Source organism: Diplotaxodon limnothrissa, linkage group LG8 (genome assembly GCF_057381915.1).
Source record: "Diplotaxodon limnothrissa isolate DT_005_m linkage group LG8, D_limnothrissa_male_GT1.1, whole genome shotgun sequence".
Lineage (NCBI taxonomy): Eukaryota > Metazoa > Chordata > Actinopteri > Cichliformes > Cichlidae > Diplotaxodon > Diplotaxodon limnothrissa.
Genome location: NC_140603.1, coordinates 19,509,590 through 19,522,386, shown reverse-complemented (window position 1 = coordinate 19,522,386; position 12,797 = coordinate 19,509,590). Strand labels below are relative to the sequence as shown.

Sequence of the window (12,797 nt, the reverse complement as noted above, 5' to 3'; positions counted from 1 at the left end):
TGACCAAGTTGCAGTACAGAAAGGAACTGACTTCTACTTCACATCTAAAGCACATTTGTGAGATTTGAGGTTTAGAGCTATGTATTTTTGCAGGCTGAGATCCAGTTGGTGAAGGAACTTGTAATGGATGTCTGTGAAGGTTCTGTCATCCAGGTCATTGTAGTCTAAGGAGCTTGGAAACTTCTTTAAACTTCTTTAAGTTGCTTGAAGACGTTTCACCTCTCATCCGAGAAATTTCTTCAGTTCTAGGGTCAAATGGTGGAGTGTCTCAGATTTAAGGCCTGTGGGAGTGTCTGCCCAAGAGGGACTATGGACCCTCTAATGATCCTCTCCCTAATGACACGAGCCAAAGTGTGAAAACGGGTGTAGGTCACAAGCAACCAAGGATTCGGGTGAGCTCATTGTGAAACCTAGCCCCAACCTATCATGTGATTTCCTGAGGTCAAATGGCCCAAGATGTGAGTGGGCGTTACGGCTTCTGGGAAGGTATCTCAACACTGGATTATAGATGTCAGACAGTTGGTGCCCTATGTCACCACCTCTGTTCAAAGATGGTCATTCACAGTGGACATAGATGTAACGGAGCAGTCTGTATCTGCAGTGAATTTGGCTGTGTGGAACAATTGATTTTGCAAAACATTCGGACTCCGGTAGACGCATGAGAGAGAGGTACTTGAGGTCAGTATCTTGCACAAGGATATTTGGCATGTAGATTAAAGCATCCCATCACCAACCTGGTAGGTGACCTGCACTACAGCACCCCCGACACTAACTAAATCAGATTTCAAGTTCATAACTTATCAAAGCAGTTGCCATTTGGTGGCAACTCCTTTATTGACAGAAGACATGACATATCATGTCAATCTTACGGTTAATGAGCAAAGAATGTCAGGAGTGGGATTTGAACCCACGCCTCCAGGAGAGACTGCGACCTGAACGCAGCGCCTTAGACCGCTCGGCCATCCTGACACATTTGCACTTGTTGATACAGAATCCACATGACAGGCTAGCAGATCAAGACACCGTTACAACTGATCAGATTGGCAGACTATTACACCTCTTCTTTACCAACACATATTCAGCTGAGATTCAAGAAGTCACTTTGATGAGTGGTGAGACTTTTCTTCAACTATCTGATAAATGAACGTGACCAAGTTGCAGTACAGAAAGGAACTGACTTCTACTTCACATCTAAAGCACATTTGTGAGATTTGAGGTTTAGAGCTATGTATTTTTGCAGGCTGAGATCCAGTTGGTGAAGGAACTTGTAATGGATGTCTGTGAAGGTTCTGTCATCCAGGTCATTGTAGTCTAAGGAGCTTGGAAACTTCTTTAAACTTCTTTAAGTTGCTTGAAGACGTTTCACCTCTCATCCGAGAAATTTCTTCAGTTCTAGGGTCAAATGGTGGAGTGTCTCAGATTTAAGGCCTGTGGGAGTGTCTGCCCAAGAGGGACTATGGACCCTCTAATGATCCTCTCCCTAATGACACGAGCCAAAGTGTGAAAACGGGTGTAGGTCACAAGCAACCAAGGATTCGGGTGAGCTCATTGTGAAACCTAGCCCCAACCTATCATGTGATTTCCTGAGGTCAAATGGCCCAAGATGTGAGTGGGCGTTACGGCTTCTGGGAAGGTATCTCAACACTGGATTATAGATGTCAGACAGTTGGTGCCCTATGCCACCACCTCTGTTCAAAGATGGTCATTCACAGTGGACATAGATGTAACGGAGCAGTCTGTATCTGCAGTGAATTTGGCTGTGTGGAACAATTGATTTTGCAAAACATTCGGACTCCGGTAGACGCATGAGAGAGGTACTTGAGGTCAGTATCTTGCACAAGGATATTTGGCATGTAGATTAAAGCATCCCCATCACCAACCTGGTAGGTGACCTGCACTACAGAAACCCTGACACTAACTAAACCAGATTTCAAGTTCATAACTTATCAAAGCAGTTGCCATTTGGGGTAATTGAGGTAAATGGTGCTCGACCAATATTAAGGAGGTGCCTGGTGATGAAATCTTCTCTAAGGCCCACAGGCACATCTGGAACTCTACAAGAGGAATAGAGATTTGGAATAATTGAGGTAAATGGTCGTCGACCAATATTAAGGAGGTGCCTAGAGATAAAAGCTTCTCTAAGGCCCACTGGCACATCTGGAACTCTACAAGAGGAATAGAGATCTGAAACATTTGTTTGAACTCTGGAAGAAATAGTTTCTTCTTCCTTTGTTTGAAGACTGCCTGGGACAACATTTTGTTCATTATCTTCGGGTCCGTTATCTGAAGGTTCAGGAAGAATGGCATTTAATAAATCAGTGTTGTAACTCTCGCTGGCTGAAGACTTTTCATCTTCAGCGTTGTTCATATTAACACTGGTTGTAGGAATCTTAGTTGTTTCACTGGAGGGTGACTGTTCGTATTCAAAGTTGTTTACAGAAACACTCGGTGAAGGAACCTCAGTTGTTTCAGAGGTGGGTGACTTTTCCGTTTCACTAGTGGGTGAGGTAAATGGTGCTCGACCAATATTAAAAATGTGCCTGGTGACAAAAATGACTCCTCGCCCAACCGACTCAACTGGAGCTGTAATAATGGAAGACAGAGCTGAAAGATTTGTTTGAACTCTGGAAAAAAAAGTTTCTTTGTCTTCTCTTTGAAAACTTCCTTGGTCAGCGTTTTGTTCATTCTCTTCAGATTTGTTCATATCTGAAGGTTTGGGGAGGACGCCATTGAATAAATCAGTGCTGTAATTCTCACTGGTGGGAGACTCTTCATGTTCAAAGTTGTTTATACTGGTTTTAGGAGCCTCATCTATTTCAGAGGTGGTTGCCTGTTCATTTTCATAGGCATTTACAGAAACACTGGTTTTAGGAACCTCAGACTGTTCATCTCTGGAAATAGATATCGGTAAGGAGAACCCATCAGGCTCTAAATAATATCTGTCAAGCTCCTCAAAGCCATCAGTGTCTGAAGAATTTGTATGACTGAAGACTGAGCGCCATATATTTGCAGACGACTATCGATTCAACGTTAAAACACTAGGTGCAGTAAAGTAGAGTGCCTTACCTTGGGGGTATTTATGAGCTCACGTTCTAAGACTTCAAAGGCACACGGGCCGTGACATCACAAAACGTCTTGAACCTTCACCTCCCTGAACGTTAGTATTAACCATTAAGCTAACCTTAATATTAACCTGCTGTTATCGAGGAATGGCAACCCAGACAGGAAAAAACTCGGGGTGCAACCGCACTTGGGATACAGCCCCGCTGTCTCACCGTCGGGCACCGGCGGGCCCGCGACAATTAACAAACAACACACTCTCCTTTTTTTTATTATTTACTTTTTGTTTTCAAGTTTTACGGCTTGCTCTTACATAGAAAGCTCCGGACTGAACAACAGCGCTTGTCTAAAGAGCCATCCTGTTAACGTGGAGTGAAATTATTTACAAATGTAAGATGGTGGGAAGCCGAGTTAGCTTAAAGCACATTGGCTACTAGCATATTAGCTAAATAAATAACGGAGGCTTGTATTTTTTGTATATACTTCTATGGTGCTGTAACCAATGACTGTATACAGTCATTGGCTGTAACCCAGTGTTAAGTTACTTGTTTAGCTAAACAAATAACGGAGGACTTAACGGCAGCGACTTTGTCGCTACATCTAGCGAGTTTTCAGACCCCCTTATTGACTTTTTTCTCTAAAAAGCAACAAATCTGGTGACTTTTTCTGGTGTTATTGGAGTCTTATTACGACTTTTTTGACGTGAAAGCACGTATCGCTCTTACAAGCAGCGGGAGCTGCCGTGGGCACCTCGCCCGTGCCAAAGCACTCACAGGCGGCGGTCCTAACGCAGCAGTTGCCCCCAGCTGCTGTCAGAGCAGGTGTTTACACCTACGCGTCCAAACTGCAAATTAATTGCGCATGAGCGAAGCCGCTGCTCCCGCACTGACTATAACGCAGGTCGGGAGAAGCGGTAGTTGTACATTGCTTTGTTTAAAATAAATCAATGCACTAAAATACACCATTCCAATCATCTGTTCAACCTGAGCCTGTCGCTGGGGAAAAATCCACAGCTGTGGAAGACCTCCTGTGTGGTACTGGTACCAAAGACCTCCCATCCTAAGGACTTCAGCAGCTTCAGGTAGGTAGCCCTGACATCACATCTGATGAAGACCCTCCAGAGGCTGCTTCTAAGCCATCTGCACCCCCTGGTGAGGTCTTCATTGGATCCGCTGCAGTTTTCTTACCAGCTTGGCATTGGGGTGGAGGACGCCATCATCTACCTCCTGCACCGAGCTCTGACTTACCTGGAGAAGCCTGGAAGCACTGTAAGGATCATGTTCTTTGATTTCTCCAGTGCTTTCAACACCAGCCAGCCACGACTTCTGAGGGACAAGCTGGAGCTATCGGGAGTGGGCCACCACATGTCCCAGTGGATACTGGACTACCTCACAGAACACCCACAGTATGTGAGGACACAGGGCTGTGTCTCTGATACGCTGGTCTGCAGTATGAAGGCCCCACAGGGAACTGTGCTAGCCACTTACAGAAGTTCTCTGACGACTGCCATAGCTGGCCTCATCACAGGTGAGGACGACTCAGAGTACAGACAGTACACTCTGGACTTTGCGGACTGGTGCCAGCAGAACCACCTGCTGATCAATGCCGGGAAAACCAAGGAGTTGGTGGTGGACTTCCGGAGACGCAGACCCACCACACTGACACCGGTGAACATCCAGGGAGTGGACATTGAGATAGTGGACTCTTATAGTGTTAAAAGTCTGCTTGTTTACTGTAGCTGTTTTATACTACGTTACCCATGATGCACCTCGGTATCTGTACTTCCGGTTGGGAACGTGTTCAGCGCAGTTCTGCACAGATGAGAGGGGTGTCGGAGGAGTAACGTATTTACTTGCATTCCCGTGTGAGTTAATACTGTGTGCGTGCTTACCATGTGAGTATTGTAAGATGAGAGTGATGCTTGTTTGACTTTATTTGTGTAATTTGCTACGTAAGAAGCTAGTCCCGTTGCTATCGCTAAGATGCGTTTTTTTGGCCTACTACAGGCAGCCTTGTGTTCAGCCCATATTTCATTCCATATACGACTTACTGTCAAGCATTGTGGTTGTAGGTGGATGTAACTATTTACTATGTTTATTCTCTGAATCGTTGTAATCTGCAGAGGTCTGGTTTGCCAATGTATATACGAGCCAGAAATTCATTTATGGTCTTAGGGTGCCATCTAGTGGCCATGAGGTTATGGCAGATTGTATAACATTACGCTGGAAACCCACAGTACTGTATAAGGGGTACACTGCTATCCATAGTGGTTAATACAAATGTTTGTTCTTTCTGTTTACAGATGACCACACACACCCATATACATACTCACACCCCCTTTACCTGCATGTGAATACTGTGATGCAATTGCCTCCCTACCAACGCTGTACATCCTGTTGATGTCATCTGCCACCTCCTTATTAAAGTTATTTGAACTACATCACTGTGGAGTACCATTCCTTCTGACCGAGGAGGACTCAGTTGAAGCGTGATCGGCAATCAGTGCAAACATACATTACAATTGGTCCTTCGAGCCGGATTCGCCTTGGCTGAGTTAATGAGATGGCAAACCCTCAGGATAGAGGTGCATCGAGTAGCCCCCGTCCAACGCGGGAGAAGAAACTTCCAGGACATCTGGTGGACTATGAGCACAACCTAACTGAGCCACCCGAGCCATCTAGAGCTCCAAGTAGTTCAAGCAGCTCCGACTATGAAGAGGATGAGAGATTGCAGAAGATGGAATCAGTTTGGAGCAGTGTCCTCCAACACATGACTCAACTGCAAGTGTCTGTGGAGGAAACTCGTGGGTCATTACTAAAGCGGGTGGAGCGTTTGGAGCAAGCTTCTAAACCTGGCAGTCCTCTTCCCCCAGAAACAGGAGCGTTAGAACAACCCCAACATATTTCCTCCATAACAGAAGTTGCACCACTACAACCTAGCAGTGAGGTGTTACATGATACCACAGAGCCACTAACTGTGCCAGTAATACCCTCAGAGCAGGGCACCACAACACCTGCGAACATGCCAACGCCAGTGGAAACATCTGCTCCATCACCTCCCCGTAAAGTGAGCCTTCACATTCAGCCAGTGCTGCACCCTGCCACTTATGTAGCCGCATCGACGCCACTCAGGAGACCTGGACGATGCACTGCTGAACCCTTCTCATATCAGCGATCGGAACATCAGCTCCTGATAAACAGGCCAGGCCAGGTGCAGCTATTACATCCTGCATCCCTAGCTGATCAGCCACTACAACATGCTCATCTTTCAGTGCACCAGCTATCACAGGCTGTGGACCCAATGAGTCTGCAGCAGATGTCACCTCCCGCTGCTCCTGTCTTCCAAGTCAGACATCCAGCTAATCCTGTGTACTTGCAGCAACCTTCACGTCCACCAGCGCCTGTGACCCAGCCATCACAGTGGGCAGAAGCTCATCGCCCTGTGCCCACCATACTGCATCCAGAAGCTTTGCCTGATCCAGCTGGCAAGTACTATGTTCCTTATCCCTCAGGAAGTAACTATTCATCATCTTCTTCTGCTGAACACCATAATCCACAGGTTGCCACAACTTACCCAGCAGGAACGCCTCTACCAAACCTGATAGAGATGATGGTGGCGTCTTCATATGGCATCCGAAAGCCTAAGCTGGTGATCTTATGGTCGGGGAGAGAGAGTGACTTCGCCTTATTAAAGAAAGGGCTGGACAGCACCTTAGGGCCACATTCTCATCTGGGAGAAGATTACAAGTATCAGGTCCTACTAGATCATCTAGAGCATCCCAGCGCCTTACAGGTAGCCAAGCGCTACATTCACGACCACACTCCCTACACTAGTGCGATGAGGGCGCTAGAGCAGAGGTATGGACAGCCAAGGCAGTTAGTCCAAAGTGAGCTTAGCACTATATTAAACTGCCCCCCTATTAGAGCCGGAGACTCTCAAGCTATTGAAGACCTCTCCCTGTCGGTGTCCAGCCTGGTCGGGGTTCTCAGTACCATGGATGAAGTAGCAGCCAGTGAGCTTCATTGTGGTTCATATGTGGACAGACTGATTACCAAGCTCCCTCTGAACTACAGGGACAACTTCATCGAGTACTGTATCACCCGGGGGATCATCCGCAGTGGCAGCAGCCGAACATGCAATATGTACGACTTCTCAGAATCGCTCGAACGGAAATCCCAAGTCTTTCAGCTATCCAGACAAGCCTCTCAAATTCCCCCGGACAAGCCACGTCCAGAGAAGAACCTACTCAAAGCCTCAGCAGGGCTCAAGCCACACAACAGATCTGCTTCCATCTACTACCGCCCAAATCCAGCTAAAGCCAAGCTAAAACAGGAGGGAGAATCTACAGCTCCAGATCCGACAGTCCAACCTAAGAAGAAACAGAAGTTCAAACCTTATTGTCCATACTGCGAAGGGACAGAGCATTAACTGAATGGCTGTGATGGATTCAAAAGGCTAGACCTCAAAGCTATGGCTACCTGGATTACCGAGAAGGCCAAATGCTGGCGCTGTGGCCGTAAACATTCTCCAGAGCAGTGTACTCTGAAGAAGCCGTGCAGCACCTGTGGTGACCAGCATTTGTCGGTGCTCCATGACCTGGTTGAGGCCAAGAAGCGGGACCCTAACATACTAACTGTGAGTACTAGTATGGTCTACCTAGACTATTCAAGTCACTCAGGTCGTGTTATGCTTAAGGTAGTACCAATCCAACTACATCATGGAGGCAAATCACTGGATACATTTGCTGTGCTCGATGACGGCTCAGAGAAGACTGTTGTGCTTCCAGCGGCAGTTAAATCTCTAGGTTTGGAACAGGAGGAAGCAACACTCTCACTGAGAACTATCCGTCGAGATGTAATCCAGATGAAGGGAGGCTTTGTCTCATTTCAGGTGTCACCAAGGGCTAAGCCCAAAGTGAGGTACAAAGTAACACATGCCTTCACAGCCCAACAACTGAGCCTAGCTACACAATCATGTCCAGCTGAACAGCTAAAGAAGAAGTATCTTCACTTACAGAAAGTCCAGATTGAGGGATTTAATCAGATCCAACCTTTGGTGCTGATTGGCTCACATAACGCTCATCTCATCACCCCTGTCCGCCCTGTCCTTCGGGGGTCGTCCAAAGGGCCAGTAGCTATCTGCACCAAGCTCGGATGGGCCATCCAGGGGCCGGCCAGTAGTATGCCTACATCTGAGGGGGACCTGCAGTGCCTGAACATGTGCCTTTCTCCTGCAGAGGCCCTGCATCAAGATGTGAAGCGTTTGTGGCAACTAGATGCTCCCCCCTACAGGACAGAGAAGGAGGTCACACGGTCAAAGGAGGACAGAGAGGCGGTAGCTATGTTGGAAACAAAGACCATCAGAGTCCCAGTAGACGGTGTCGAGAGATACGCCTCTCCGCTGCTGAGAAGGGACTTTCCGCGGATGTGTCTCTCCTGAAGCAGTAAAAGGCCTCCTCAGATCTACCGAACGTAAGCTGGCCAAGAATCCTGATCTGACCCTCACGTACAGCCAGGAGATCCACAGGTTAGTAGATTCTGGTTATGTTGTTAAGCTGAGCCCAGATGAGATACATAGCTCTTCCGAGTCATGGTATGTACCCCACCACATGGTACATCACAATAATAAGGCTAGGGTGGTCTTCAACTGTTCGTTTGAGTTTCAGGGGGCCGTCCTGAACCACTACCTCTTACCAGGACCTCCCTTGGGGCCCACTCTGCTGGGGCTATTACTCCGCTTCCGCCAACACCCTGTAGCAGTGAGTGGAGATATCAAAGCCATGTTTCACCACATTCGGCTGCTCCCAGAGGATTGTCCTCTGCTACGGTTTCTGTGGAGGGATTGTGAAACTGACCGGCCACCAGACGTATATGAGTGGAGAGTTTTGCCCTTCGGAACAACATGTAGCCCCTGTTGTGCTATTTTCGCCCTACAGAGACATGCAAGGGAGCACGAAGACACCCACAAGGACATCTGTGACTCTGTCCACACAGCCTTCTATGTGGATAACTGTTTACAGTCCCTGTCCAACCCAGAAGAGGCAAAGCAGCTCATTGACCGAATGAGAGATTTACTCATTCAAGGAGGATTCGAGATACGTCAGTGGGCGAGCAACGTTCCCGAAGTAGTTGCTCACCTGCCCGCTTCAGCTAGATCAGAGAGCTGCGAGCTTTGGCTGAACTTCAAATGTCTCGACCCACAAGAGTCAATATTAGGACTCAGCTGGCAGTGCCCGACAGATGTCCTGGGATATAAGCACCGCCCTATAACCTATTCCACGGTCATGCTGCGCAACGTGTACAAGGTACTAGCTACCCAGTATGACCCCCTAGGTTATATTTGTCCCTACACTACAAGGGCCAAGCTGATTGTACAGGCCCTGTGGAGCACAGAGAGAGGATGGGATGAACCCATCGAAGGGAATCTACTTCAGTCCTGGCTTGAGTGGGAAGGTGAACTGTCACACCTTCAGCATGTCACCATTCCCCGCTGCTACGCTCCTCCTCACAACTCCAGCAATGTGACATATGAGGCTCACATATTCTGTGACGCATCAGAAAAGGCGTATGGGGCTGTGGCTTATGTCCGAGTAATCGAGCAGCAACTGCCCATCGCCACATCATTCCTGATGGCTTGCTCCAGAGTGGCCCCACGCAAACAGGTGTCAATGCCCCGGCTGGAGCTTTGCGCAGCACCCACAGGAGCCCAATTGGCCAAATTACTCCAGACAGCGCTCACCATTCTCCTGCAATCGATCTACCTGTGGACAGACTCTACAACGGTGCTGCAGTGGATCCAGTCTAGTTCCTGTCGCTATAAGGTATTTGTGGGGACTAGAATCTGTGAAATACAGGAGCTGACATCTCCTGAACAGTGGCGGTATGTGACCTCTGACCTCAATCCCGCTGATGACATCACCAGAGGGAAACATCTCGCTGACCTAACTGTCCGCAATCGTTGGTCACATGGTCCACCCTTTCTGTCACAAACTGCTGACACTTGGCCTAAGTTGCCAACAGAGTTCTCGGCATGCAGTGAGGCAGAGCTCAGGAAGACTGCATTCTGTGGGTACGCTTCTGCATCCCCGACCTTACTGGATCCAACACAGTATGCCACGCTAGATGAGCTGATTGCTGCTACATACCAGACCCAACACGGGCCGGCTGACGCTCCTATTACAGCAGCGGAGCAACTAGAAACCAAGACCATGCTGCTTCGCTCGGCTCAGACTGACAGCTTCCCAGAGGAGGCCCGAGCCCTCCAGATTGGTCACCCAGTCCGCTCAGACAGCCGTCTTAGCGTGCTGTCCCCTGAATATGACAGTCTTACCGGTCTCATCAGAGTCGGAGGCCGCCTCCGTTGAGCCGCCGACTTAGATCCAGACAGTATTCATCCCATCGTATTAGCAGCTGAACATCCCCTGACCAAGCTCATCATAAAAACTTATGATGACCAGCTCCTTCATCCAGGTGCAGAGAGGCTGTTTGCGGAAATACGGCGCACCTATTGGATTCTCAGAGGACGTCAAGCCATTAAGAAGCATCAGCACCAGTGTGTGGACTGTAGGAGATGGCGCGCCTCACCTTCTACACCCAAAATGGCTCACTTACCTTCATCACGGCTGAGACTCTATAAGCCGCTGTTCTGGTCAACGGGCGTAGACTGTTTTGGGCCATACACGATAAAGATAGGTCGTAGAAGAGAGAAACACTGGGGAATTATCTACAAGTGTCTTACAACCAGATGCGTGCACCTTGATCTCCTCCCTAGTCTTGACACCGATTCCTTCCTTATGTCATTACGCAGATTTATTGCACGCCGAGGAAAGCCATACGAGATGTGGTCTGATCGAGGGACCAATTTCAGAGGTGGGCACAGAGAACTCCAAACGGCGTTTGAAAACATGGAGCCGGACCTCAAGCAGCAACTGGCCAAGCAGACTATCAATTTCTGCTTCAATCCCCCACACTCTCCTCATTTCGGAGGAGCCTGGGAAAGGGAAATCAGAGCAGTGAAGTCAGCTCTGCAAGTAGTCCTGAAGGACCAAGTTGTGGCGGAAGAAGTCCTACTCACTGCCCTCATAGAGGTTGAGGGCATTTTGAACTCAAAGCCGCTCGGCTATGCATCGGCTGACATAGCTGACCCAGATCCCATCACACCAAATCTTCTCTTGATGGGGCGGCATGATTCGGCACTACCCCAGGCAGTTTACGGCCCCTCAGGCACTCTTTCAAACAGAAGATGGAGGCACAGTCAGGTCATCAGCGACCACTTCTGGAAGCGGTTCATACAGAACTACCTCCCAGGACTGCAACTCCGACAGAAATGGAGGAAGTCCACTGACAACATGGCTGTGGGACGGGCTGTTATGATTGTGGACTGTAACTTGCCTAGAGGCCTTTGGCCTGTGGGTACCATTGCCAAAGTTTTCCCAGGGATTGATGGCATTGTTCGAGCTGCCGAGGTCAAAGTTAAAGACAGTACCTATGTTCGCCCGGTAACTAAGCTAGTGGAACTTCCCAAAGTTCCTGAGGACTCAAATGACACTGTTTCAAAATAGACGGACTTTAGCGGGAGTGTATTTGCCTACAAATGCAGGGGCGGCTGTTAAAAGTCCGCTTGTTCACTGTAGCTGTTTTATACTACGTTACCCATGATGCACCTCGGTATATGTACTTCCGGTTGGGAACGTGTTCAGCGCAGTTCTGCACAGATGAGAGGTGTCAAATCAAATCAAATCAAATCACTTTTATTGTCACATCACATGTGCAGGTACATTGGTACAGCACATGTGAGTGAAATTCTTGTGTGCTTCACAAGCAACAGAGTTGTGCAAAATACAATAATGTAAACAAAAAATACAAGAATGGCTACATCTGAAACTAATAAATATATGTACAATATATAATAGTATATGCATTTCTGGATGTGTATACTAAATATTTTTCTACGTGTGTGTGTGTGTGTGTGTGTGTGTGTGTGTGTGTGTGTGTGTGTGTGTGTACACATATTTTACTAATTAAATAGAGTAAACAATAAATAAAATATATAAAATAAAATATACAGAGTGAGACATGTGCAAAACAGTGGCATTACTGTACAGTATGGAGTGCATAATGTTAAAGTTCCAGTAGTGAAGCTGAGGTGTCTATGACGTGTTCAGCAGTCTGATGGCCTGATGGAAGAAGCTGTCTCTCAGTCTGCTGGTACGGGACCGGATGCTGCAGAACCTCCTTCCTGATGGAAGTAGTCTGAACAGTTTATGGCTGGGGTGACTGGAGTCCTTGATGATCCTCCCCGCTTTCCTCAGGCACCGCTTCCTGTAGATGTCTTGGAGGGAGGGAAGCTCACCTCCAATTATCCGTTCAGAGCACCGCACTACTCGCTGGAGAGCTTTGCAGTTGTAGGCGGTGCTGTTGCCATACCAGGTGGTGATGCATCCAGTGAGGATGCTCTCAATGGCACAGTGATAGAAGGTCCTGAGGATGCGGGGGCTCATGCCGAATCTTTTCAGTCTCCTGAGAAAGAAGAGGCGCTGCTGCGCCTTCTTCACTGTTTTGTTTGTGTGTACTGACCACGTAAGATCCTCAGCCAGATGTACACCAAGGAACCGGAAGCTGCTCACTCTCACAGGAGATGGTGGAGGATTTGGGTACAGGGACGATGGTGGCCATTTTGAAGCAGGCTGGGACTACAGACAGAGAGAGGGAAAGGTTGAAGATGTGCGTGAACACTCC

At 48.0% G+C, this 12,797-nt stretch overlaps 1 non-coding gene across 1 annotated transcript; it reads right to left on the bottom strand.

The window, feature by feature from the left end:
* Positions 1 to 886: 886 nt before the first annotated feature.
* Positions 887 to 969, bottom strand: trnal-cag (transfer RNA leucine (anticodon CAG)). Its single transcript has one exon. It is a non-coding gene; the product is annotated as a tRNA-Leu (tRNA).
* Positions 970 to 12,797: the final 11,828 nt, after the last annotated feature.